This window comes from Pseudorasbora parva, chromosome 2, assembly GCF_024679245.1.
Source record: "Pseudorasbora parva isolate DD20220531a chromosome 2, ASM2467924v1, whole genome shotgun sequence".
NCBI classification, from domain to species: domain Eukaryota; kingdom Metazoa; phylum Chordata; class Actinopteri; order Cypriniformes; family Gobionidae; genus Pseudorasbora; species Pseudorasbora parva.
In genome coordinates this window covers 40850191-40876203 of record NC_090173.1, presented here as the reverse complement: position 1 = coordinate 40876203, position 26013 = coordinate 40850191, and the positions used below count along the sequence as shown (strand labels likewise).

General features: G+C 36.8%; 1 protein-coding gene across 1 annotated transcript in view; it reads left to right on the top strand.

Moving 5' to 3' along the window:
• Window positions 1–665: 665 nt before the first annotated feature.
• Window positions 666–26013, top strand: part of elfn1a (extracellular leucine-rich repeat and fibronectin type III domain containing 1a) — a 137210-nt gene continuing 111862 nt past the window's right edge. The window contains exon 1 of the mRNA XM_067428982.1: window positions 666–1062. The gene's annotated coding sequence lies outside the window, so the exon portion shown is untranslated. The remainder of the gene's footprint in view (window positions 1063–26013) is intronic.

Here is a 26013-nt window from a genome sequence, read left to right as displayed (position 1 = left end):
TTTATTCGAGAATTGGACTTGACTGTCCACGCAGTATTTTGATTCACTACTATAAGTCATTCATTCAGGAGTCAAACTCTACTGTTCGCTTTGTAGGCTGTGTATTATGCGTTATAACAAACTGACTCCTAAGAGTCATTCGTTTAGTATTTGGATCACACTGTTTGCGCTATATTTGACTCACTAAATGAACCTGTAACAGTAATTTTTTTGGTACTGCGCTGTTTTTGATTTACTAAAAAGAACCATTTTCTATTCAGAGACGACGTTCTGAAATCGGGCGACACTTGTCGTGCATTAGTACGGTGCTCTATATTTATGCACGTTCGAAAATCGTCAGATGAACCGAATGTTATAAAAACATAAACCTGTTCAAATATATATAGGCTATTTTTTGTTAGCTTCTTTAATTCTAAATAGCTAAAAATTCAGTAGTTTACACATTCCTTCCTCGACAACCAGTGTAAATATAATTTACAGTTTTTCCAAAAGGTGGGCTAACTCCCCCTTATAGAATTATAAATTCGAAAATAACTCGCAACTTTTAAATGCTTTCTGCGTTCGTTCTCTCACGTGGTACACAGCCTTGTAGCCTTCAGTGTCGAACCCACACCATTTATAGCCTCGCAGTAACCTACAATCTTATTATGAGATTTAACTTTGCCCCAACTGGACTTGTGGATGAGCAGTGCTCTAGTCCCGCTCCTCAACTCAACTAATAAATGACTGGAAATAGTTATAAGGCGCTGTCGCTCGCGTTATGACAGACAAAACAACTCTGTCATGTCTCTGTCTGTGCGGAATAGGCTACGTAAAGGCTCTGCCTTGAATTAATCACGCGCTCTTTAATGGATCTTTGAGGATCGCGCTTGACGCAGTGAGGAGCTGCAGCTCTTTGTATTCCGAGGCTAAGAGGAACCTTGTGTGTTTTTTTCTTTTCACCCCCCCTTTTTTGTTGCCCCCGTCCGATATCTGCCTCTTAGAAAATGTCAAGGGGGTACATGGTGACATAGGGACCCCGGTTTGGTTACGGAGAGACACTCGCTTCGCTCTGCGAAAAAGGTGAGTGAGAAATGCTTTGGAATGTCGCATCTACGTCGCTTCTAACGTTGGTTTTGTTGTACGATAAATGAAAGGAGTGCAAGTGTAGGCTGAGATATGTAAGTTATCCGTGTGTTTTTTGTACACCCGCGTATTTGCAACAAATGCCTCGGTGTGACTTGTCCAACTTGTAAATGCATCGCCTAATGCGTTGAGTTTAACAGTGCGCCTTAACGGACTCGAAATGGACACGATTTCGCTTCGTTTTGCACTAAGGCGTGATTGTATATCGACGTTCAAATGCACACGCGAGTTGTGAGCGCCTTTCTTTTTGGAATCATTTGATATTCTGCATGGAATAATTTGACACTGACATGTTGCATTTGTGAGGTAATATATGCAATTCTAAGTAACATCCACCAAGAAACACTGTATGCATGTTAGTTTAAAGTGAACTCTAAAGCTTCTCACTTAGAGATGTTACAGGATTGGACGTCTCGTGCTTTCGCTAACATCTCCAGAATAGCCAAATGTTTCAGGACCATGGACAGCTGCATACAGGTTTGGTTTGCCGCTAGAGTTCGCCTTTAGCCATAAAAATAACAACCGATGTTCCCTTTCTGTCCTCCGTCGCTGGATTTTAGTGGATCGCGTGAGTTTATGTGCGACCTGTACATAGCAAATACGCTTATCGTAGCTAATCGTGTTCGTTTACACCGACAGAGCTCTGAAAGTTTTCCAGTCTGCTACCAGTGTTCATCTATTCCCAGAATGGCTAACCATTAAAGTTCGCTGCATTCTATCTAAAAAAAAAAAAAAAAAAAAAAAAGGTTTACTAGTTGTGTGTAGAGTTGCATTTGAATGGAAAAGTCGTGGATAACTGTACGTATCTCTGAGTCCTGCACGTTAAGATTGATTCATTAAGAAATCATTTGAAGCTAGAAGTCTAATAAATTATTCAGACATAATTATTGAGTTAAGACCGAATATGAAGCAGACATACTTTGGAGTCATATATTCAAAGAATTATAGTTACACTTGTGTGATTTCACAAAACTTTGAGATTAGGAAGAATAACACAAAAAGGTCGTTTTTAAAAAGAACATACTTGACAAATAACCACACATAATCTGTTCAACAGGACTATATACTGAGGTGTATCAGTGCACATGCCTATCTGTGAAATGTAGTGTTGCATGCTTTAAACTGTGAAATGTGTGCATCCAGTTTTCTCCACCTTGACTGACATAACTGTACAGTTACATGAACTTTGAGCCTCACTCTCGGAAGGATCCTAAGCATATTAGGTCACAGAGTAACAGTTCATAACGTAAGAAAAGAGCTTAGTCCGTCATTCCACTGTCAGAGCAGTGTATTGTAAGAACTCGATCAGCAAACACATCCACGGTGTCTCGGCTTGGAAGTAAAGCACTCAAATCAAGGGCAAAGCGACTCAAATACATTGGGCAGGACATGCACATTTGTCAGGACAATCTTTTTTTTATTAATATTTTTTTTTATTAAGGTATTTGTATTTTGAGACATGACTCTCAGAGTCCTCAAAGTTTGGATTATCAAATGCAATGGGCAAATTAAAAAAAATCCATTAGGTCTTAGAGAGCTGTTTTGTTTTGACTATAACAGGTTGCCTTGAAAAGTATTGTTGTAGCCCAACATAATTAATGTTATTCAATTCACTGGGCATCCCTTATCGAGATTCTGAGCCAGACCCCAGCACAAAAATATGTAGATTTTCTTGTAACAATGCATATAATAACTGTCAGTAAGTTGTATATTGATAACTGTCAATATATACATAACATTATTAGCAAGTTATAAATAGTCGATGTTGCCATGAAAATGTAAGTTTTATATGTTTCAAATATCATATCCAAGGACCTTCTGGAGTACCTTTAGGGACCCCGACTGAAAACCATGTCAAAATGAACCTGAACATTAGCATTATTATTATTATTTTAGATCGTGGTGCATGTTGGTATCATTGTTTTTTTACAACCCGTACATAGATCAATGAATCGCACTCTTTAGGATGACAATCACTGAGAAACTCCACCCTCACTTAAATTCATCGGTAAAAGGCAAATCTAAATCATTTTGAACCTTCGTCAGGAAGAATTACTCAAGAGGTGCACCTAACCATAACCTAATGTTCAGCAAGGAGTTGCGCTGGTTCAAAAAACTAAAACATCATTTGTTAGATGTGTGCGTCTGTCCACCCCCCACACCCCTCTCTCCCTTTCTCTGTCTCTCTTATCTTGATTATGCAGCTTGAAGATTGAGTCAGCTGTTTTGTATGCAAGGTGTCTGAGCCAGGCTCTTTGTGGAGGAGAGAGCAATCGTGCCGCGGATACAGAGAAAGAGAGAGAGAGAGATGGATAGACAGACAGATAGAGTGAGAGAAAGATGGCAAGATGGGTTGGGTGAAAAGACCGCATATCTGTATGTGCAGTGTTGGAAAAGCAATTCTCATATTAATATCATATTATCTGGCTTTATAAAAATCATCCTTTAAGCCCGCAGCACTCACATATGGCATAACGAATGATTGATTATGGAGCCACCCCGATGTGCTCACTTAATACAAAGAGTCATAAAACACAAGTGCATTGTTGGATATATTTGAGATAGAAAGCTTTTACAGCACCACTGAGTGTGTTGATAATGGATAAAGACAGTTCTGAAACGATCATTCTGAGAGATGAGAGCCACGATCCGGTACAGAGGAGAATAGTAGAGAATATTTACATAGGTAAGGTAGAAGCAGACATTTATAGCAATCAAAACTATGAGATTTTTTAAATTATAGCCGCATTATTACTATAGCCGTTTGTATCTGTTTGTTATAGTACAAATTGAGTTTTGCAAGTAAGCTAATAAAATAACGACTGAAATAGTTTCCAGCTTGTTTTGGCTGCTAAGATATTAATAACTAGCACATAATAATTACGATTCTTAATCGGATCTGATTGTCTAATTGTTTTCTTTGTTAAATAATATATTTGAAAATATAAGATCACAAGAAATCAGTCTAATAAGGCGATTTGCTGCTCGAGACATGTTTTCATTTTGATCAATGTTGACCAGTTGTGTTGCTTAATATTTTGTCCAAACCATTATACATTTGTTCCACTATTGATGAATAGAAAGGTTAAAAGAACAGCATTTATTTGAAACAGAAATCTTTTGTATTATTATAAAACGGTCTAATGTCCCTTTTGTATTACTTTAATGTATCCTTGTTGAATAAAAGTATATTCACATAGGCACGCTGCTGTAAGCGTGTAAGATATGCTGCTGTTGCTGCATAAATATAAATCCCACAGCAGATCTAGGCAGGTGGAGCTGGGGGAGGTGGAGGGCTTCAGAGAACGTCCAAACAATAAACCAGAAATGTTGAGTAAGCCATCTCACTGGCTTTAGTTGAATTATTCCAGATTAATTTAAGACATAAAATAAGCATCTGATTCATTTTAGATTTGCATGCTTTATTATAAGAGACCCATTTTGCTTGTTGCTGTATTTTAGTAAAGCTACAGGTTAAGGCACTTTGTGTTAACACGCTGTGTATACACCAGTATCCTGGAACTGAGGCGGAGGAGGTTGAATAGGGAAGGAGGGGCTGTCCGTGGACCTGAACACCCTTGAGAGGCTGTTGGACTGAAGTGGCATATTGTGCTTTGATTCGTTGCGATATGAAGTATGTACTTTTGATAGATGTTTCTTGTTTACACATTGAGACGGCAGCCTTTTGATTTTAAATTGATGGAGATGCTGTAAGCCTGTGGCGATGTCCCTTACGCTTCAGAGCACATTAGCAGCTGGATATGTCTTGTAGCAAATAAAGGTTTTTACTTTACCTGAATGCTTGAGGGCCTTCAATGCTGTGACACGGAGATTCAAGACCAGGTCTGTTTTTGAAGGTTCTCTTTCACTTTTCTTATCCCGAGCACAATACCTCTTGGCAGCAATGCACTGGCGTGTGGGAGGGACTGACTGGGAGCTGACAGCAAGTGTTAAGCCTTGGGACAGCTTGAAATTGACAAGTAATTAAAATCTGAAGCAAATGTTCAGAAAGGAGAAAATGGAGGATTCAGTGAGCATCCTGTGGCCTCTACAGTCTGTTAAATAAGTGACTGGAACTTGGAGATAAGGCTGAAATTACAAAAAGCTGATGTCCTTACAGCCTTTGCCCTTGAGTGCTGTTTTATTTCAATTTAGCAAAGCAAAGATTGCACAGTTGTTGCGATTGTATCTCTTGGAAAGCACACAAATGGCATTAACAGCTTCACCTTGAATCAGCAGCTTGTATGAGTCATTAACCGCGTGGCTAGCGCTTACTGAACGGCGTGGCCCGTTCTAACCCTGCAAGCACCGTGGCAGAATTTTCTTTGGAGATTGCAACTCTAACGCTGTTGATGTCACTGTCAGTCGCAGCTGTATAAAATGCTAAAAAAAAGCTATTAGGATAAGATAACGTTGACTAAGTTGGACCAGGGTTTTGGAACTGTTGGCGAAACAGAGAGTCCCTTTATAGAGCCTGTGTGTAGTCAGTGAAGGCTACCGTTCTGGACAGTGTGTGTAGTTAGTTCTGCATTAGATCTGGAATCTTGCCTACAGCATAAACTGGTTGCATTTAAGTCCAAACAGTATGATATAACTAAATCAATGTGGATATGACTTCAGTTAATGATGTGGAGTGTATTTTTGTCTTATCTGTTTATTTATTTAAAAATAACTTATATATATATATATATATATATATATATATATATATATATATATATATATATATATATATATATATATATATATATATATATATATTACTAGGATATTAGTACTTATAAAGCATATATTAATGCCTTATTCTGCATGACCTTATTCCATATCCCTTAATCCTACCTAATACCAAAACCTAAATGCTACAAAAACTACCTTACTAATTATTAATAAGCAGCAAATTAGGAGTTTATTGAGGCAAAAGTCGTAGTTAATAGTGAATATGTGTTCCCCATACTAAAGTGTTACCGTATGTTTTAATACAAATATTATATAACCCCCCCCACCACACACACACACACACACACACACACACACACACACACACACACACACACACACACACACACACACACACACACACACACACACACACACACACACACGCAAATGATGGTTGAGCATATTGCAGTTTCAAATGTATGCCCAAAAGTCAAATTATATTATTTTGTTTTATTATGTGTGTGTTTGTGTGTGTGTGTGTGTGTGTGTGTGTGTGTGTGTGTGTGTGTGTGTGTGTGTGTGTTTGTACAGTTGCATGTATTCAAAGTTCAATGAAAATATCTTATTGCTAGTTGAATTGTTTTTTTGCAGTCTTTATCGCTTATATATCATTGACCCATACACCGAGACCAGTTTGAAGTATCTCTTTAACTGCAAGTTTTCATTTTTCCATTAATGTCTATAACTAGAAATTACTGTGCGGTTTGCTGCCGGCACTCTTATTATGGACAAATCCTTCAGTGATCAGGAGCATAAGGGATATTGAACATTATTACCATCCCCCTTCGTTTTTGTCATCCCTCCTGCAAATTAATTAGAGGTCGGGATTCAGAGTAGCATGACTATAGACCTGCAGAATGCATTAAAGCTGCTGATACATAACAAGTTATTCAATGCTCACTTCAGAGGTTCTCTTATTGATTGAGGTTTTTGAGCTGCCAGCCACTCTGCTCAAAGAGCTCTCTCTCTCTTTCTGTCATTTTCTCATGTGTGCTTGACTGTTGAATATGCATACAGTGCAGATATCAATTCCGATTTCCATGCTTTTAGCGCTTATAAGATCAGTATTATCATAAACCATTGGTGTATCGATAAAATGTGTCATTCATTTGATGCAAAACAAAGACTTGGTTAAATTGTGCTTTTGGTATATTTTCTCAAAAATGCAACCTTTTTCATAAATTCTGCTCACATATTATTGTAGCAGTTTGTGCTGAATACAGTTTAATCAGACGTCAGCCATTACAAATGTTTTAAGCCTATATGTCAACTAACAGTCATTAGAGTAGACTGTCTGCTTAATATCTGCTAACACTTTATTTTGATGTTCCCCTATAAATAACTTTACAACTACATGTCAACTTATTCCACTAACCCGAAACCCAAGACCTAACAGTCCACTAACAGTACTCATGACTGGTAGTTGAGATGTAGTTACTTATAATCTTTAAAGTTGGCTATTAAAATAAAGTGTAGCCATTGTAGACTCAAGAAGGATAAACAAAATAAGTTATTTAAAAAAAAGAAGGTAAAAAGACAGTTTGTGTATATATACTACCTGTCAAACTTGTTTTATTATTATCATTCATTTTTTTAAAGTCTCTTATGCTAACCAAGTCTACATTTGTTTAATCAAAAATACATAATGATGGTTTAATCAAAATAAAAAGGGTCACATAAGGGTGAATTTTAGGAAATGGAGATTTATACATCATCTAAAATTTGAATAAGTTGTCCATTGATGTATGGTTTTTAAAGATAGGACAATATTTGTCGCGATAAACCTATTTGAAAATCAGGAATCTGAGGGTGCAAAAAAATCTAGAAAATAAATGTTTCCTATTTTAATATATTTAATATTTTAAAATGAAGTGTATTTCCAAAATGGCAAAGCTGATTTTTTTTTTTTTTTTTTTGCATAATATTTTTTTTTTCAAGATTCTATGATGAATTCTTTTTAAAATTCTTAAAATTAAAAAAATAAATAAAAGTATATCTTACTTCCTAAATTTTTACATGATATGAATCACATTTTCTAAAAAAATATTAAGCAGCAAAAACGTTCAGATGTTCAATGTTTCAGACATTGATAATATTATAAAATGATTCTGACTCATTAGAAGGATGAATAAACTTAAGTCAGGGTTACATCACGGTGTCATTGTATTTAACAGGGTCGATACTCTTGATCACTCTGCATGTCAAGCAAGAGCTGACGCTTGCATATACTTCACACACTCACTGTAAAATTGCTTCCTATTGAATGAAACGTCCATATTGCAATCACTGTAATTAGTTCACATGGGAACTACAAGGCTTTTGCAATGACTCCAAAGCCAAAGCCAATATAATGCTTGTGCGGCAGTCCAAATACACTTCATAGGAGTATTTCAGGGTAGAGTCCAATAGTTTGCTTTTGTAGTAAAGCTTTTGGCTGGAGGGGAAGGCATCCATTTAGACATTCAGTTTAGACACCCATTTATCCCCTTTAAAATGCCTTTTTTTTTTTTTTTTACATTTTTTAAATTTTTTTTTTTAATAGTTTTGTGTGTGTGTGAAGGGCTTATGTGTTTTATACAGTATGTTTGTATTTCTTGTATGGGACTGTCTTATGTTTGTGGCAGCCAAATTACCCTTGGGGAATTAATAAAGATGAACTTAGCTGTCCTCCTCTGGTCCCTCACTAAGATATACAAGGGCTTTCATACTCTCACTGTGATCATTACTATCTATCTATCTATCTATCTATCTATCTATCTATCTATCTATCTATCTATCTATCTATCTATCTATCTATCTATCTATCTATCTATCTATCTATCTATCTATCTATCTATCTATCTATCTATCTATCTATCTATCTATCTATCTATCTATCTATCTATCTATCTATCTATCTATCTATACATTTAAAGTCCATAAAAGTGCATCTATCCATCATATAACAGCTCCACATGCCTTCCGGAGGTAAATAAAGGCCTTCTAAAGTGAAGTGACGCATTTGTGTAAGAAAAATTTCCACTTTATAGACTAAAATGACTAACTTCCAGCGGATTGCAATACGCATCGATTTACGCCGAAAGAGTAACCCTTGAGACAACCCTTGCGTATTGACGTATGCAGAGGATAAAGCAAAACAAAACACTGGTCATGAATTAGAAGTCTAAAACAAGAATTTTTAAAGAGAAATGGCTGGGAATTTTGATATAAGAGAAGATGGGCTTGAGTTTGTTGCTAACCCCAGGCGTCAAAGCTTGTGATGCTCGTATACATCGCGTCAGGGGTTACTCTTTTGCCTCAAGTCGAATTGCGTTCAGCTTTCCGCTGGAAGTTAGTCATTTTAGTCAGTAAAGTTTTAAATATGGTTATTTTTCTTACACAAAATAGCCACTTCGCTTCAGAAGGCCTTTAGCAACCCCCTGGAGCCGTGTGGAGCAGTTATATGATAGATAGATGCACTTTTATGGACTGCCATTATAAAACTTAGGACTTTCGGGAAATTAGCCAGGACTTTTTTAAATATAACTCTGTTTTTATTCGTCTGAAAAGAAGAATGTCATATACATATCATTTACGGCATATATGTCATATACCTAGGGTGACTTGAGGGTTAGTAAATCATGGGCTAATTTTTATTTCTGGGTGAACTATAACCCTTTGGGAGCAGTACTTGCTCTTTGTATCTTTTTCAAATACTTTTTTTTGTGCTTCAAATAGAAGTTAATAATGTCATGCCTCATCTCAGAGCTGCCTGGTTTAGTTTATGACAAGAGCTATGTATTAAGCAATAGTTTTAAATCTCGAATACTCAAACCAAGACGGCTGGAAACATGGCCAGTCACTGTTGCACTTCATTTGAAATTGGAAAAAAATGTCAACGGTTTGTTTATCACGTTTCAAGATTTGACTCATTGCCTAGTGGGACAGAATGGGATGCGATATTAGAAATGTGTTGAGAAAGAAAGTGTAGAAATAAATTGAGAAACAGGTGCAAGTACATGGAAACAGCCAAACTGCCATCTGCTAGAAAATGCTTTTGGCTTCTGGAAGAAAAATAAAACAAAAATGAAACTGTCTCATATACTTGCAGATCTGATTAATGTCTTCGTCTGCTCACCAAAGACAATTCAAGCAGATTGGGGTATTCTGTAAAATGGGATGTCTCTCAGGAAATGAAATGGGAAGCAAAGGTGATATCATTCATCGTGTGATGCTGTACATATGGCTGTAGAGGAGAAAAAAGCTGCGAAAGCAAACACCATGTCTGTCTTTGTGTCAAGTGTGTCACTGTTTACCCTCTCCTGGGGAAAAGCTCATTTATAATCTGACTGTGTGGCTTGTTCATCACAGTAAATAATACTTCATGCCCAGATGACATTTCAAACAGTCCACTCTTCAGGTTTCCCTCAGTTCCATCCTGCCCCCCCCATCAGTCCCCCAATTGAATCTGCAGGGCAATTTATCCGTTTGTAGAGCCGTAATGCGTACGACCAGAGCACCTTCTTTCATTTCTGACAGACTTATCTTGTTCATGGGGAGAAGTATACGAGAAGATGTTTTTCTTTGACAGCATCACAAAGGAAAGAGTCGCGCAGGTCGTCGCTCCTTATTTGAGCATGCCGGTAGCGTGAACTGAGCACTTTCCAAACGCCGCATTTTTCCATCCTTTCGATACGTCACGTTGTGTTCTTTTGTGAGTAAGACATTCACAAAAAACGTAAACTTCAAATAGATAAACCATGATAAACCAAGACCCACATGACTTGGGGACATCAATGCTATTTCCACCAATAAATAAATAATAAAAAATAACAACGTCAGCACTGTGGGATGTTTAAAGTCTGAGGAAACCTTTCCAGCTAGACTCTTGCAACCATCTTTTCATTTCCTGGTTCAGCGAAATAGCTTTATACTTAACAGGGAGGAGGATTTTCAATGGCGACTGTAGAGTTCTCTAGCTAGACATTTGGAGAAGAATGTGAGTGAATGTGAGAGAATGTGAAAGTGAGCAAGCGCTTAACAAAAACCTGTCGCTGTTAATACATATTACAGCCACCAAATACAACCTGAACATGACAAAGCCAAAAGGGCAGAGCTTCTATGACCAAAATATTGCTAATGTGCAACATTGATCCGTGCTTTTCCGGAATACCATTAAGGACTTCTATAGTTCTAAGTTCAGGAGATAATTAAGTAAAATGTCTTTTAAATTATATTGACTGCAGATTGCACAAGCTGCCAAGATGGGTTTTAATGCATCTGATTTTAAGGGCTTCTAAGCATTTCTGCCACGATGGACTATAAATTTCACTTTTGGCTGGCACAGGCTTACCTCAGAGCAAGCATCTGTCCATAATTAAGGGCTGGGGATTGTTTTATGTAATTTATCTGATGCCTATTTAAGAGGTCACATGATTAAAGAGCACTACTTTCATTAGAAATCTTGGGGAAATCAACTGATATTCCCTAGCAATGTGGAGATAAAGAGCACAGTTGCCATAGAAACTGTCTCTGAAGTTGCCGGAAAACATACAGTACTAGCGTCTACTTATTAAAATGTGCCAATATTCACACAGTTTGTTGGCTACGCTATATACCAACGCTTCAATTAGACCCTCTCATGGCACACTGGATGGGACCTCTGTTTGCTCAGACCTCTATTAGCGTTAATTTCATTCAGAAGTTTCCATGCATCTGGATATAATTACAGTTGAAAGATTCAAGCTTCATTTTCATTCAAAAACGAGCTGGTAGCTTGATATGAGCCTGCTGGTTTGACAATCTGCTTTAGTATCACATCCAGACACTCAGGGACTCTCGGTAGCAGACGTATTAACTGCATTAATGATTTGGTTACTTGATTTTGGTCAAAATCTGTGCTTATATTTATATATTTTTATGAATTTAAAAAAATGTGCACAAGTCTTTTTATCACAACACGCTCATTATGCCTAGGCCGGCCAACTTTGTGTTGTTGTTGTTGTTGAGCTCTGAGAAATAAATGAGGTGCATTTGATAGAGTAAGAGAATAGAGCTACAAAATAACCCAGATATCACTGTTCAGATAATTTGATCTTGGAAGAATTTGATGAAAGATGTTGGAGTTTATATCGTAGCAAATCTAATCACAGTGTCATTGTTGCTATCTCTTTTGAAACTCCAGAGGACACGTCTGAGAAAAATCAGAAGAAAAATCTTACAAGAGGGTGATTTGAGCATTTAATCTCATTGTTGTCTAGCAGAAACCAATTGGGGTATTAAAGAGATTCTTTCCTGTGGTCTACTCTTGGATCCATTTCGAGAATAGGTGAGGCGAAACAGCAAAAAGCTACAGATTATTTTGCAGCCTTTTAAAAAGTGTTTGTCACTTGTTGTTTTGCCTTGAGTGGTTCTAGCCATGTAGACCTCTGCCTAGTCATTTCCACAAAAAGCGGCCAATCCGATGATGATGGATTGCAGCTAAATGAAGGTGGACGTAGCATTGGGCTTTCAGGGCAACAACTTCACACAGCAACACCTACTGAATGAAATCAATTTAACTCAGTATATTTGTGTGCCCTTAGCAATAAATACGATCTCACTGCATGCCAAGCGTAAAGAAAGCCTTTCACGGCATCCCAATTCAGATTACACTGTGACATTCATTCAACCGCCTTTTCTTCTCCCGTCTGTTCGCATGCTTTGCCAAAGTCCAGGTGGATTTCAGTAATTATGTTGGCATGTCATTCCGAAATGGCGCCGCCGCAAAATGATCAAAACCCATCCCTCGTTTTCGCATGAAAATATTCTCGCCAAATGAGGCGATAATACGCAAGTCCTTCACGGCAGCCTTGCTTGTGCTGTATGAAGATGATTTGCAGGCCTGCGGCTTTAATGATTATTATCCATGCCCGACAGCTGGTAGAAACAGTGGTGCCTCTCCAGCTGCAGCGCGTGAGACTGATGCTCCACCTGTTGTTTCCTTACCCACATGCCCTCTGCTTCTCATTAAACAGCGCTGGCTTTCAGAGCCAATCAGAATGACCCGCTGATTACACATTGTGAAGGCGGGAAAAGACTGAAAGAGAGAGACACTGTAATAGAGATTGAGAGAATGGATAAGGAAAAGCACTTTCTCACCATGGGATTGGAGACTGCAGCACGCGTGAGGTGTTATCCTGAAGATAAATATGGATATTCACGGAAGCACTGCGTGCCAATTACAGCTTCTCACTTCAGCGCTGGACCACCTGAGCCAGAAAGCAGTTAGAGAGTTAAAGACGTGAGAACATCTCCTCTGGGCTCTGCTTGAGTAGAAAAGCAGGGAAAAGCAGAACGTGATCAGGCCGTGCTGTGGGTATTTACTTCCACCTGATCCTATCACTTTTACAGAGCCATGGAGTAAGTGTACATGCTGTTAAAACGTCCCGCAGATTTAAAGCTGTGCAGAGAGGCACACTCCAGTTTTACAGAGCTATCAGATGCAAGTAAAGCAGAATATTCCCACTTAAATCTTATGTCTTTTTTTTGTGTTGCGAGATAAAAATCATGAAAGTGTTTTCATGAATACTAAATGATCAAGCCATTCTCAAATGAGGTTTTTAAAGTCTAGATCGATTAGTAATGCAATATTTAACATGCAGGGTTATAAAAGGCAACAAGTGAAATGTGCAAATGATGAAAAGTCAGGGGTGCTTTGGTGCTCAAAATCTCCATTTGTATTTTTGATTCGTCTGTAAATGAAAGCTCTCAATTTTGGACTGGATAGAAGAGAAGCAAGTAAATACTTACGGTTGGCCTTAAAAAACAGATGCTATGCCATGGCCAAAAGCGTAGTCTTTCTTAAAAGGGCTTTGGAATTTTGTGGATCGTTGCTCTAATTCTCCTTTTCTTATTGATATTTTCCTCATAAACAAATACAAACAGCTGCCAGCAAATGCTCTCTGCTGTAGGTTAGCTTTGACATTTTGTGCTTTTACAGAAAAAGTAATTATACAACAATTTTGATTATTTGCTTACATAACTTTGGCACTCACATTTTGGCAACTTCTGCAAATAGAGTACAAGTGATGTGCAAATAGTTGCGCAATTTTATTTAGGTTAAAGTTACCGCTCCCACCTCAGAGGTATTGGCCTTCTCATCTGAATCCAATGACGAATATCATACAACACTGTAATTTTTTCATAATCTATAATCTGATGTTCAATTATTATAGGAAAAAAAAAAAAAATATATATATATATATATATATATATATATATATATATATATATATATATATATATATATATATATATATATATATATATATTTTTTTTTTTAATTTTTTTTTAATTTTTTTTTTTATATATATATATATTTTTAAACAAGCTCTATCTTGTACCTTCCTTGTGGAAAGTGTCATTTACTTACAAACATGGTGTAATTTGCTTACTCTTACCTTCCTGGTAAGAAATTAAATTGTCTATTCTCCCCACCCCCAACAAACCCAGATCTTTTCCTTTCTTCATTCAAATTTCCTAAATCTAATAAGATCTAAAAATCCCTCCAAGGATGTGCTCAGGTAATCGGAAAGGCAATAACAGAAGTGCTCTCCTTCTTGAGGCAAACCAAACCCAATCTTATTTGATTAACATTATACAATTCACCAGATTAGCTATGACTTATGACCTTTGAATTAATCAACCCACTCAGTTCATACGCTGTCAACCTTATTTGTTATGAGTATGACTTTTATTGCTCCTCTCCAACATGAGAGTAAAGGATGCTGGTGAAAATACAGTAAAGCGCTGAAGCTCTTAAGGCACCCAGTTGCTTAAAACGACAAGGGCTGGGCACATTAATCATGTTATAAAAAGGCAGAAAATCCAATTAATTCTATTTGATATTCCAATAAGATCTGGGTCTGATTAAAAACTCTAATCTCTTCTGACCACCATATAAATCTACATTACCCACATTCAGAACAGAGGGAATTTCTCCATAAGTGCAAAATATATATTTTTTTCTTTATTTTATCTAAACAACTGTATCCCTGTCTGATCGTATTTTCATGGTCCAATGCTTATCTCTGGTGGTTTGTGCTTTTCCCCCCGTGTACTTTTAATTAGAGTGGTTGCGTCTTTCACCTCTCATTACTCACATTGCTCCAGAAACCTCCAACGTTATGAGCCTTGATAGAGCCAATGCTGGTTTCATTGTATATCACTGTGTATATACACTGATGAACTAAAATGTATTCAGACACTTTTAACGTTTTCTCACATTATCACAATTTATTCACTAGTTTAGAAAATGGTAATGAAATATAGTGTTCACCCTATAGTACAAAATTATATAGCGTCTGAATAATTTTTGGCTTGACTGTATATATTAGGTCTGTTAACACATGCAATATATATATATTTTTAAAATTGTGTTAATGCATTATATGTATAATATTTAACACAAATAACGTAGCATCCATTTTTTTCTGTCATCCTTCGGCTATAGCGTTACATTATATGATCACACTCTCATGCAAATGCTTTTGAAGTGGTCAAGATTTGAGAAATCAACTTTCCCTTGAGCTTTGGTATATAAAAGGTCATCTTAATATAAGAATACACTGTAGGTTTCAGAGCTGAAAACTTCCTTGTTAGTCAAAGAAAAGCTTTTATTGATCTGTGAATCTGCTTCCATGTGATGTCAGAGTGCAGTGAAATGCCGCCTTAACCGAAGAAGACAAACGCCTGATTCTATAGTCTTTTTTATATGTGATAGTATTGTATTGTTTCAGATTGTTTGATAGCTACCGATTATGTGTATATGTCTAACGAAACATAACATGCATGCTGTCACAGGCTGGAATATCCTTTGTATTTGAGGTGTTGTTGGTCCGATTCGGGATCAGACTCAAAGGTATATGGGCCAGGGCTTGCAAATCCAGATGTTCCAGGGCTAATGTGTTTTCCAGTTGGGCTACCAAAATGTATCACCGGCCTGTGTGGTGAGCTATCTTAAATAGTGAAATAACATTCCTTTCTCGATGTGCATTGTTCACTCTCTTGCTGATTTGTCTGTTGGTTTGCTGATGCACCTACTTTGCTTGTGTGTGTGTGTGTGTGTGTGTTAGTGATGCGGTTCGCGGTTATATCCACTGATCAGGCCAGCCAAGTAATAAAAAAATACATTCCAATCAACTGGAGGTGGATGAGAGATAAATCATTGTGTTTGTTTGATAAAGACATTTTGTAAGTCAGTAAAGAATCATTTCACATATTTTTCCACACATTTTAAAAACAATTCCTCACATGTACTGAGGGGGGAGCCGAAGCTCATGTGCAAAACATGATTTTTTTTTTATCATAATAATGCCTAAATGTTAAAATGTGTATATATATATATATATATATATATATATATATATATATATATATATATATATATATATATATATATATATATATATAGTGCTGTAAATAGATTTAAAAAAATAAATGAATCACATATATATATATATATATATATATATATATATATATATATATATATATATATATATATATATATATATATATATATATATATATATATATATATATATATATATATATATATATATATATATATATATATATATATATATATATATATGAACGCTATCCTGGCTCAGAATCCTATCCCAACATAAAGTGGTATGTGTCAGTGAGGGAATGTGCTGAAAAGAGCATGACGAAAGCAGGTCTCATCTCATCAGCAGAACACAGTTCTGGTTAAATATGCAAGAAGCCTTTCTTCTAGACATTTCCTCAGGAGATGGACCTGAAGCTCCTCCTTCTAACCTGTGGAGAAGAGGAAGGGTGCTCTGAAGGATACACTGTCTCCTGTAGCACATATCTTACACATCACCTCTGTTTACACCAAATCAGCTGGAGAGAAAATGAAGCCGTGTTGAGTGATGTATAAAACTTTTATCTCATACTCGCTGCTTGAAGTTTCCTTCTCCGCTTTCTTGTTCACTCTCCAATCGGACAGTTACCATTTAATCACAAATTAATCAGAGAAATATTATTCTCTCTGGATTAAAAAGGAAATATGGCCTTAAAAATGTGCAACATCAGTAAGAGTCAGGCTAAAGCATATGAAAAGATGTTTCTGCCATGAACCAGTTTCATGTATAAGAAAAGAAGTATTCACAGATTTCAGTTTTGATTTTACTGCTTGCTTTTATGTAGAACTTTTTTTTCTTTTTAAAATGGAAATCGATACACTGTACACTGCTCACACTAAGACATCATTAATACACTGGAAATGTTAATTCATAACATTGCGTCTTGCATTGACAAGAATGCATTAAGCCCAGTGGGAGAGAAAACAGTCCAGTGCTAAAAGAGGAAACACTACATTGTATAATATTTACAAACACACAGATATAAACCAAGTTTGTATCATGCCTTTTGCAGGCATTCCAGACTCTTTATCATTAGTGGTGGGGATTTTGCAGTGGCTCTTTCAGCGATTTTCATTTTATGGCAGCAGGTGGTCATTTGAATTATTCATTCAACCAATTTGGTAAAAAAAAAAAAAAAAAAAAAAAAAAAAAATTATATATATATATATATATATATATATATATATATATATATATATATATATATATATATATATATTTCATGTCAGAGATAGCCTTGTGGACAGTGCTCCAATATAAGGCGCAGTAGTGTTTCAGGTGACCCAAGTTTGAGTCCTAGCTGATCCATGTTTTGGTTCTATATAGGCAAAAACACCAAACACACATAAAAAAACAAAACAAAAAAACAACAATAAAAACAATTGAAAAAATGACGTTCAGAAACAAAACAAATGACTGATTTTATAAGTCATTGAATCATTTACTCAAAAGCTCAAAATACACCACAACACGTTTTGCTTGTGTAACAACAACAGCTTTGTTCAGATATTTTTGTTGTTGGTTTGAAAACAATATAATCAATAATGAAAAACAAGTTACTTAATATGAAACTTATTGTTTCTAGAACTGTTGTTTAAAAAACTATTTCACACTGTGTCCTTGTTACTTCTCAGTCACAGCCCAAGCATCATTGCTAGTTTAAAGTGACATTTTGAATTATTAATGGAGGCTTGGACAAGTCCCTTTAAGGCAAGTCATTTCACTCTGCGGCCATCTTTGAAACGCCTCTCGGGCAGCTATTTCAGTCATGGAAGTTCAACTCCATATCCTGTCTAAGTACAACATCAAATTCTCCAAAGCAGTTCGCCAAGCTTACGAGTAAATTTCCTATTTGAAATCACCAATAATATCTGACAACAACTGTCTCATAAATATTGTTTCTAAATGCTGAAATCATGACAAAAGACTGGCTGGACTATGTGCAGTCATAAATGCGCGTCTCAGAACACTGACTGTTTCTATTGCCACCGGCAGCTGCAGTGACAATGGCGATTAGTGATTAGTGACTCTTATTTTTTTATTTAGAATGCAGCACTTGTTCCGCCATATTGCATGTGGCACTTGCTCCCATTCATAGCAAAACAAGTGCACTTTGTATCTAAAGTCATTGGCTTTCGACACATATTTAGAAATCATTCTTAATTTGTGGAATATGAAGTAGTTTTACACATAAGAGGGTCTTTTGGAAACCCCTTAGTTTTCAGCAGTGTTGTGCAATTTTTGGTAAAACAACAACAACAACAACAACAACAAACCCATTGGATTTGGTGCAGACCTTTAGTAACATTTACACATCTGTATCTGTCGTATTACATTATCATCATTCTGCAAGGCATATCCGTTTATGTTTTTGAAAATATAAAAAAGCCACATCGTTCTCCATGGCTCCATGTACTTGCCGGTGTATATTTTGCTTGTATATGTGTGTGTGGACAACACATTTTGGCAGCAGGTGCATAGTTCTAGTGTAAGACGCTGGCAGTGGGCCCTGAGGATACCGCTGCCTCTGTCATGCCCATGTTTGCGCTGGATTGCATCTGCGTTCACTCCTCTCGGGCTCTGAACAGCTCATGCCGTAGCAGATCTCTGCTCTGCTCAGCGGTAATATTAACAGTTAGTGTGTAAGACAATAAAATGCAGATTGGTTTGACCTCTGGAGTTGATCTTTCTTGCTTGGTCTGTTTGTATCATGAGAAAAGAAAAAAACAGGCATGAATGGAAGCTCTGTTGCCTGAAGAACCGGTTGTCTTTGCCGATACATAATAATGAAGTCAAAACATTGCTTTACGTGACATCAGGCAGACAGATGTCCTATGACCCCTGGAAGGAGTTTTGGAAAGCACAGATATGAAAAAGAGTCAAAAGTCTATGGCTGTGGAAATCAGTATATGGCTTCCACTCTGCTTTAGTGAGCCTGGGGATATTTAACAGTGCCATGGCTCATTGGATTTTACAATTTTTACATGCTGTAATTTGGAGTTTTGGTGCAAAGAGAAGCAGAAGCATTTTTGAGAGCTACTTACAAATCAAAGACGTTCCTGCCTGTTATATATTTTTATCAGCAGACTTGATTTTCTGTGTTTTGCAGTATAGAAGCAACTGTTGCATATCAGATCTCCCCAAACTTAAAAGGGAGTTGCAGCTATCCAGTCTTGAGGTAATACAGGCATGAACAACTCAATATTCAAATCTTTAAAAGAAAGGGCTGTAAAACTAAATTTTACAACAGATTTGATCTGTTTTTCAAAGCTGAGGGACAAGTTGATTGTGACACCCATGATTCCTCACAATGTCTTTCACAGTTATTCCTAGGGGAGCAATGTAAGGTGAATTCAGGATGATTGGGACACTGTTCCCAAGTCATCTCAATGATAAAAAAGTGTCCCAATCACTCTTAATTCACCCTACTGGCTACCTTTCTTTAACTTTTGGTTGACCAAGTATTATTAGCATTTCAGATTTTCTTTCTTTAAGCTGAATAAAATGATTAGACAGCCATATTTTGACCTTATTCAGACAGAACATCAGAGACTTGGTAAATGTCATACATATTTCATACATACATACGTATGCATACATATGATAAGACTTGAATGAATGAAATCCCAGTGGGCACAGATCCTTGAGGAATACTTTATTTTAAGGGAACTACATAGGATGAAGTGTTTTCAAAATTAACAGACCCTTTCAAACCCAGTAGATGAAAAAAACATTTTACTGTTCTGCTGTCTCACAAATGCCTACCATACCACACTAGACATTCAAAGAGAATCGAATGATCAACAGTGTCGAATGTGGCACTCTGATCCAACGTAAAAAAAGATGACCGCCATCCCACTTTCTCTAAAATTTTGGATAAAAATGGTAATTTCGAAATTGGACGAAAAACCAATGTTTCAGTGGTGGAAGAACACCATTAATTAAAAAACTATTCACAATAGATACGGTGCTACAGCCCATGGTTTCAAACAGATCTTTTAAAAATCGAGGAGGAATAGGATCCCGTGGAGTAGATGACAATTTCATGCGTGCAAGGACTGGAAGAGAGACAACATCAGACCCATCAAATATACAAGAACTTGGTGTGGGAGTTGCTAGAACAATATTAGAAGGCACAATATCTTCTCCAATCAGCTCAATCTTTCTTACAAAAGGTTTTTGAAGTAGAATCAGTGGGAGCTGGGTGCTATCAGTGTTTATTGTTCTAAACTAAACTTTTGGGCAATGAACAGTTCTACTTATTAACTTAGAAAATATTTAGTTTTAACTGTATGCTGGTATTTATTGAGAGTACATTATGTAAGAAATCTGCAATTTGTCTCTTTTTCATCAGCATTCAGCTTTCCTACAGGCCTGCCTAAGAGTGCAGGTTTCACTTTTATACCATGGCCGTGATACATTGATAGAAGGCAGCATGGCTGTGAATGAGGTTAGGCCTTTTTTATTCTTAGCGGAGCAACATCATTCAGCTCCTCTGTGTCAAAAGAGGGCCCAGAAACCTCAATGATAAAATAAACCGGTATTGAAGTAAATGCCTCTGCAAAACATTTTGCATTCACCTCATTTACAGTTCAAAAAGAGCAATCAGCAAGTCAACCTTTAGTTTTAAAAGCGGGCAGTTCAAGATTGAAAAAGACAGGTCCATAATTATTCTCTGTAAAAATATTACTAATAGACAAACCCATGGATAAAACCAGGTAAAGAAGTGAGTAACATCAAAAACTGACTGTGTTCAGTTGGAGATAGTGGCCACATCCCCAATTCGACCGTAGATCTGGGGGTATTTAACATATTATAGTTCGCAACAATTCAGTAAGAAAACAGGTATCCACCGCGCCAAGCCATGTCTCAGTTAAAAACAGAAAATCCAGATTCTGGGACACCATAAAATTGCTACGCATAAATGTTTTATTTCTCACTGACCTTACATTCAGAAGCAGAGCTTTAACTGTAATGGGGTCTAGGGATAGAGATTGCAAATGCTGAATACTTTAAAGCGTGATGGGCTATCAGGACACTCTGTGAGTTTTTAACAACACAGGCTGAAATATAGACGCAGGCTTATCAGGATACACCGACAAGAGCCACATCCGGAAAACATTGTAGTTCCCCGGTTCGTGTATACATTCCCAGCACTCTTTACCAACCTTCCGCCGTGCTTTCCTTGTGTTTTGTGGCACTTCTTTTAAAAGTAGGAGCCACAGTGCAGATGAGAGAACTCCAGCGGTATGGACAACAGATGATTGGAAAATGGGAATGGCCACAGCGATGTAATGTCCAAAGTTAATTTGAGCTTTGATTTCCGAAAGTGTTAAATGATGGTACTTCAACACAGATGGAGCAACACAAGGAAACTTGGTCATTATTGATTTAATAATGCAAACAATTTAGAAAATGGCCAGGATGGGACAGCTTATTGTGCAGCATGTTGGCGCCATCTTGATTTTCTAATTCATTTCATCTTCAAAACTAAATATGTGCAGCCTTGACAATTTTGTAAACACACCAATATTGTGAATTATTACAGTTTAAAATAACTGTTTTCTATTTAAATATATTGTAAACTGTAATTCATTGCCGTGGCAAAGCTAGATTTTCACCATCAGTCTTCATTGTTGCAGGATCCTTCAGAAATCATTCTAATGTGCAGATATGCTACTCCAAGTTTCATATTATAAAAAACCTGTGCCCCCCCCAAAAAAAGTTTAATTATTTAATAATTTAATGGATTTAAGTAAGCAAATGCTTATGAGTCTATGATTGAATTATTATTCCAGTGATTATTATGTTTCTAGCGTGTTATATGTTTGGTAACAGTTCTTCTAACCCTAATTGATGGAGTGTGTAGCTTTTCATTTCTTAAACAACCAGGTAGGAGGACAGATGATGCTCATATTCCAGGATGACGATGTCAAGATTCATCAGACTCATGAAGAATAATTTTCTGGCACCTCTGAGCAGGACCGTGCACAGACCTTTTAAAGGGGCATGTGCTGAAACTGAAAAAGGGCAAATTAATGTGTTCACTTACCCCTAACACTTTATTGTTAAACACGTTAGATGCTTTATTTCCACTTTATACAAAAAAAATTCTTAAATTTTATTGGGGAAAAAAGCCTTTTCGAATTTCTATGTAATGGGAAAAGGGCGTAAAGCGAGTTAAGCAAAAAGTGGATTCGAACCTCAGGTCGATTCGCATCAAAATTACAAACCATGATCTTTACCCCTTCACTATTGCTGCTGTAAGTAACCTTGTGTGTCCTGTGATTTTGGATGGCCTAACCAGACCTTCAGTGAAAATTGGGTTTTTGACCAGCGTATGTGTGCAAATGTGCAATTTGGCCGTCATTAAAATGCATCACATTACGTTTTTCGTCAAGTTGGTTGCAGCTCTTTTCAATAACTTCCATTGGCTAAATATTTGTAAAATAGACAAACAGACAAACTATTTAAAAAAACACCACCACCACCACCAAAAAAGGGAACTTCCCAGTGTGAGAGCAAAAAGGGCATGTGCACTACCCTACCTGTGCACGTTCCTGCCTCTGAGTCCAGACCTTAAATTCATAAGGTAGAGTAGACTTTATAGAGTGCTGGACTCTTGCATTGTCAATATAAGATCTGGGGCAAAATGAATGCACCTCTTGATGAAAATAAATTCTGTGATGTTATTACAACATAACATATATTATACACATTTATTACACGGCTCTGTGAAATACTTGATTCTGATTGGCCAATCGCGCATTCCAGCGGTACGTTATTTCCAGATAACACCCGCTCATACGGGTACTTTGAGTTATCTTGACCGGTACTACTTCTATGCTTAACGCTGGCGCCATCTTGTGGCTTAAACAGCCGTGGGTTACAATGCCGTGGGCCTCGCGTCGGGGTCCTGATCACTCTGTCGGGGTTTATTCTGCGATAACAACCGGCTGGGTGTACATTATCCCTTACATAACATGCTTGAACAATATTTTTTTTGAATCTATGATTCGATCCATATTTCAGTGATTTTTAATAAAATCACTGAAATATGGATCGAATTATAGACTCTCTAATAAGCATTTGCCTATTTAAATCCAAACAGTGACCTTCTTTTTGGCCAGGCAGTGTATGTTTTGTTGTCACTTTTGAACGTTTTATCTTGCACACTCACACACACACCCACACGCACACACACGCACACACACACACACACACACACACACACACACACACACACACACACACACACACACACACACACACACACACACACACACACACACACGCACACACACACGCACACACACACACACACGCACACACACACACACACACGCACACACACATATATACATACGCTGGTGTAAAAGTGTGAAATCTAGCCCCATCAGGACTGGTGTATTGTTTTTTCTTTAGCAGCTGATCAAGGAACTAGAGCATTGAGTCTCAGCAGAGGCTGGAGAGCAGCCAGCAGAAGGTGAGAAGCCTCAGACTCTCCAGCACTGCTGCGTTACACACCACAGTAAACCACCTGCTCAGTCCACGACCGATGACAGTAATGGAGAGATACTGTATGTGCATGACTCATCTAATGGCATTCGTCTGAATGCGCCCAAAGCCAGAAACAAATACTTTTGTTGTTTTGACTTTTGGAGGGATTCATTTACGAATCCTCCCCAAATGGTTTCAGTTCTTTTGAGTCATTCTCGGTTGCCTGCTCTACATGCCAAAGAGCTGTTGGTATGTTTTCTCAGGGGTTTCTCTGTGGATATATCTGGCTGGTTAGCACAATTAGGAAGTGAATATAGGTATTTAAACGCAGTTCTTCTCATCACTGCATGTTATTAGTAATCTCAGCCCTGGCTCATGTGGATGATTATGTTACATAATACCTGTTGTTATTGCCTGCTCTAAGTGCGTTTGATTAAATTGCTGCGGGTATAGATGTGTGTGTGGGGGTTTTATGTGCCTTGCAGTTGCCATGCAGCAGCACGGAGCTGAAAGCAGTAAGCTCTCTTCTGCTCTCATCTGAATTACCTGTCCACATTGATTAGAGGGACTATGCTTGAATGGGATCTTAGATTTTCTAGCCTTCAGAATTAAGATAAGCCTCTCTGCAGCCATGTGAGTTACACCCAGTTGACCCTCCTTCGTAGTGGCACACTTGCAGCTGTGGGGCCGTTAGACTCACAAATCACCAAGGATCTCGAACTGTTCGACTAACTAGCTCCATGCCTGTTGGTTTCCCCATTTCTCTCTACCTCGTGCACTCGTGCGTATTTTCCAACCACTGCTTCCTCAAATCCTCACCTGCTTCACAGCATCCCTCATTAACAGCATCCCTGCACTGGAAAAATGTTTTTATTTTATTTTTATTATTGGCATTTTTGTCTTGCATTCATAAAAAATGCTTTTATCCAGCAAGGACACAAATGTAATTAAGTACATTTTATTTATAGAGCACATTTAAATTCAGCTTACACTGACCAAAGTGCTGTGAAAAAACAACAACTATAAAAATACAATAAAAAATGTAATACAATAAATACAATTAAAATAATAAAGAATAATAATACAAAAACAAGTAAGAAAAACAAGAAAACAGTTTACTAAACCATAACTTAATAATCAGGGAAGGCTAAAATGTTAAGTAGCAAAACATTTAATCCTGAAAAATAGGAAAGTTAAAATTATGATAGATAAAATTAAAATTATGAAAATATTAAGCAGCTCAACTGTTTTCAACATTGATAATAATTAGAAATATATCTTGAGCATCACATCAGAGATATTACAATGATTTCTGAAGGATCGTGTTCCTAGCTATTTTAGAAAAAGCTTTTATTTTTGAAAAAGCTATTTTAAATTCTAACATTTTACAATATTACTGCTTTACCTAAATGTTTGATCAAATAAATACAAATTTGGAGAGCATGGAAAATATAGGGAGACTTATATATATATATATATATATATATATATATATATATATATATATATATATATATATATATATATATATATATATATATATATATATATATATATATATATATATATATATATATATATATATAATACTACAAACTGTGTATCCTGATGTACTGCATTACTGTCTGGTGTGAACTGCTCCACCTCAAACAGAAGGGCCCTGCAGCCAGTTGTAAAAATGTCCGAATCCATTACTATTTTCTGGCTATTATGGATACCTACACGGAGAAGTGTAAAAGGATGGCTAGCGGCATTAGGAAGGATTCGTCTTACTTGTCCCATTGTATCTTCACACTCCCACCATCTGGAATGAGCCAATGGATCATCCAGTCCAGCATAAGCAGGCAACGGAAGAGAATTTCAGAGCTAAGTGATATTTAGCATTTGAATGCAGATTATTTTCAATTAAAAATAAAAATTTAGCATTCCCAAAGCTAAAGTGTGTAATCTCTTTAATGTTAAACAGATACAAGAAATAAGCCATTTTCAGAGGATTTTAAGAGTATTTTAAAGACTGTGGAACTACATCTTGACAACTTGAAACAGCAACATTTCCCTAACCAATGGTGTGAGATTTGGGTGGGGCTATCTGCTTGGTTGACCAATAGCAAATGGGGGAAGTATTTTGCAACATTAGAAATCTGTTGTAGAATGTATATTAATATACAGAATTAACTCTATTCATTATGCAGTTTGGGGTCGGTAAGTTTTTTTAAATTTTATTTATGTTTTTGAAAGAAATCTCATATACACACAA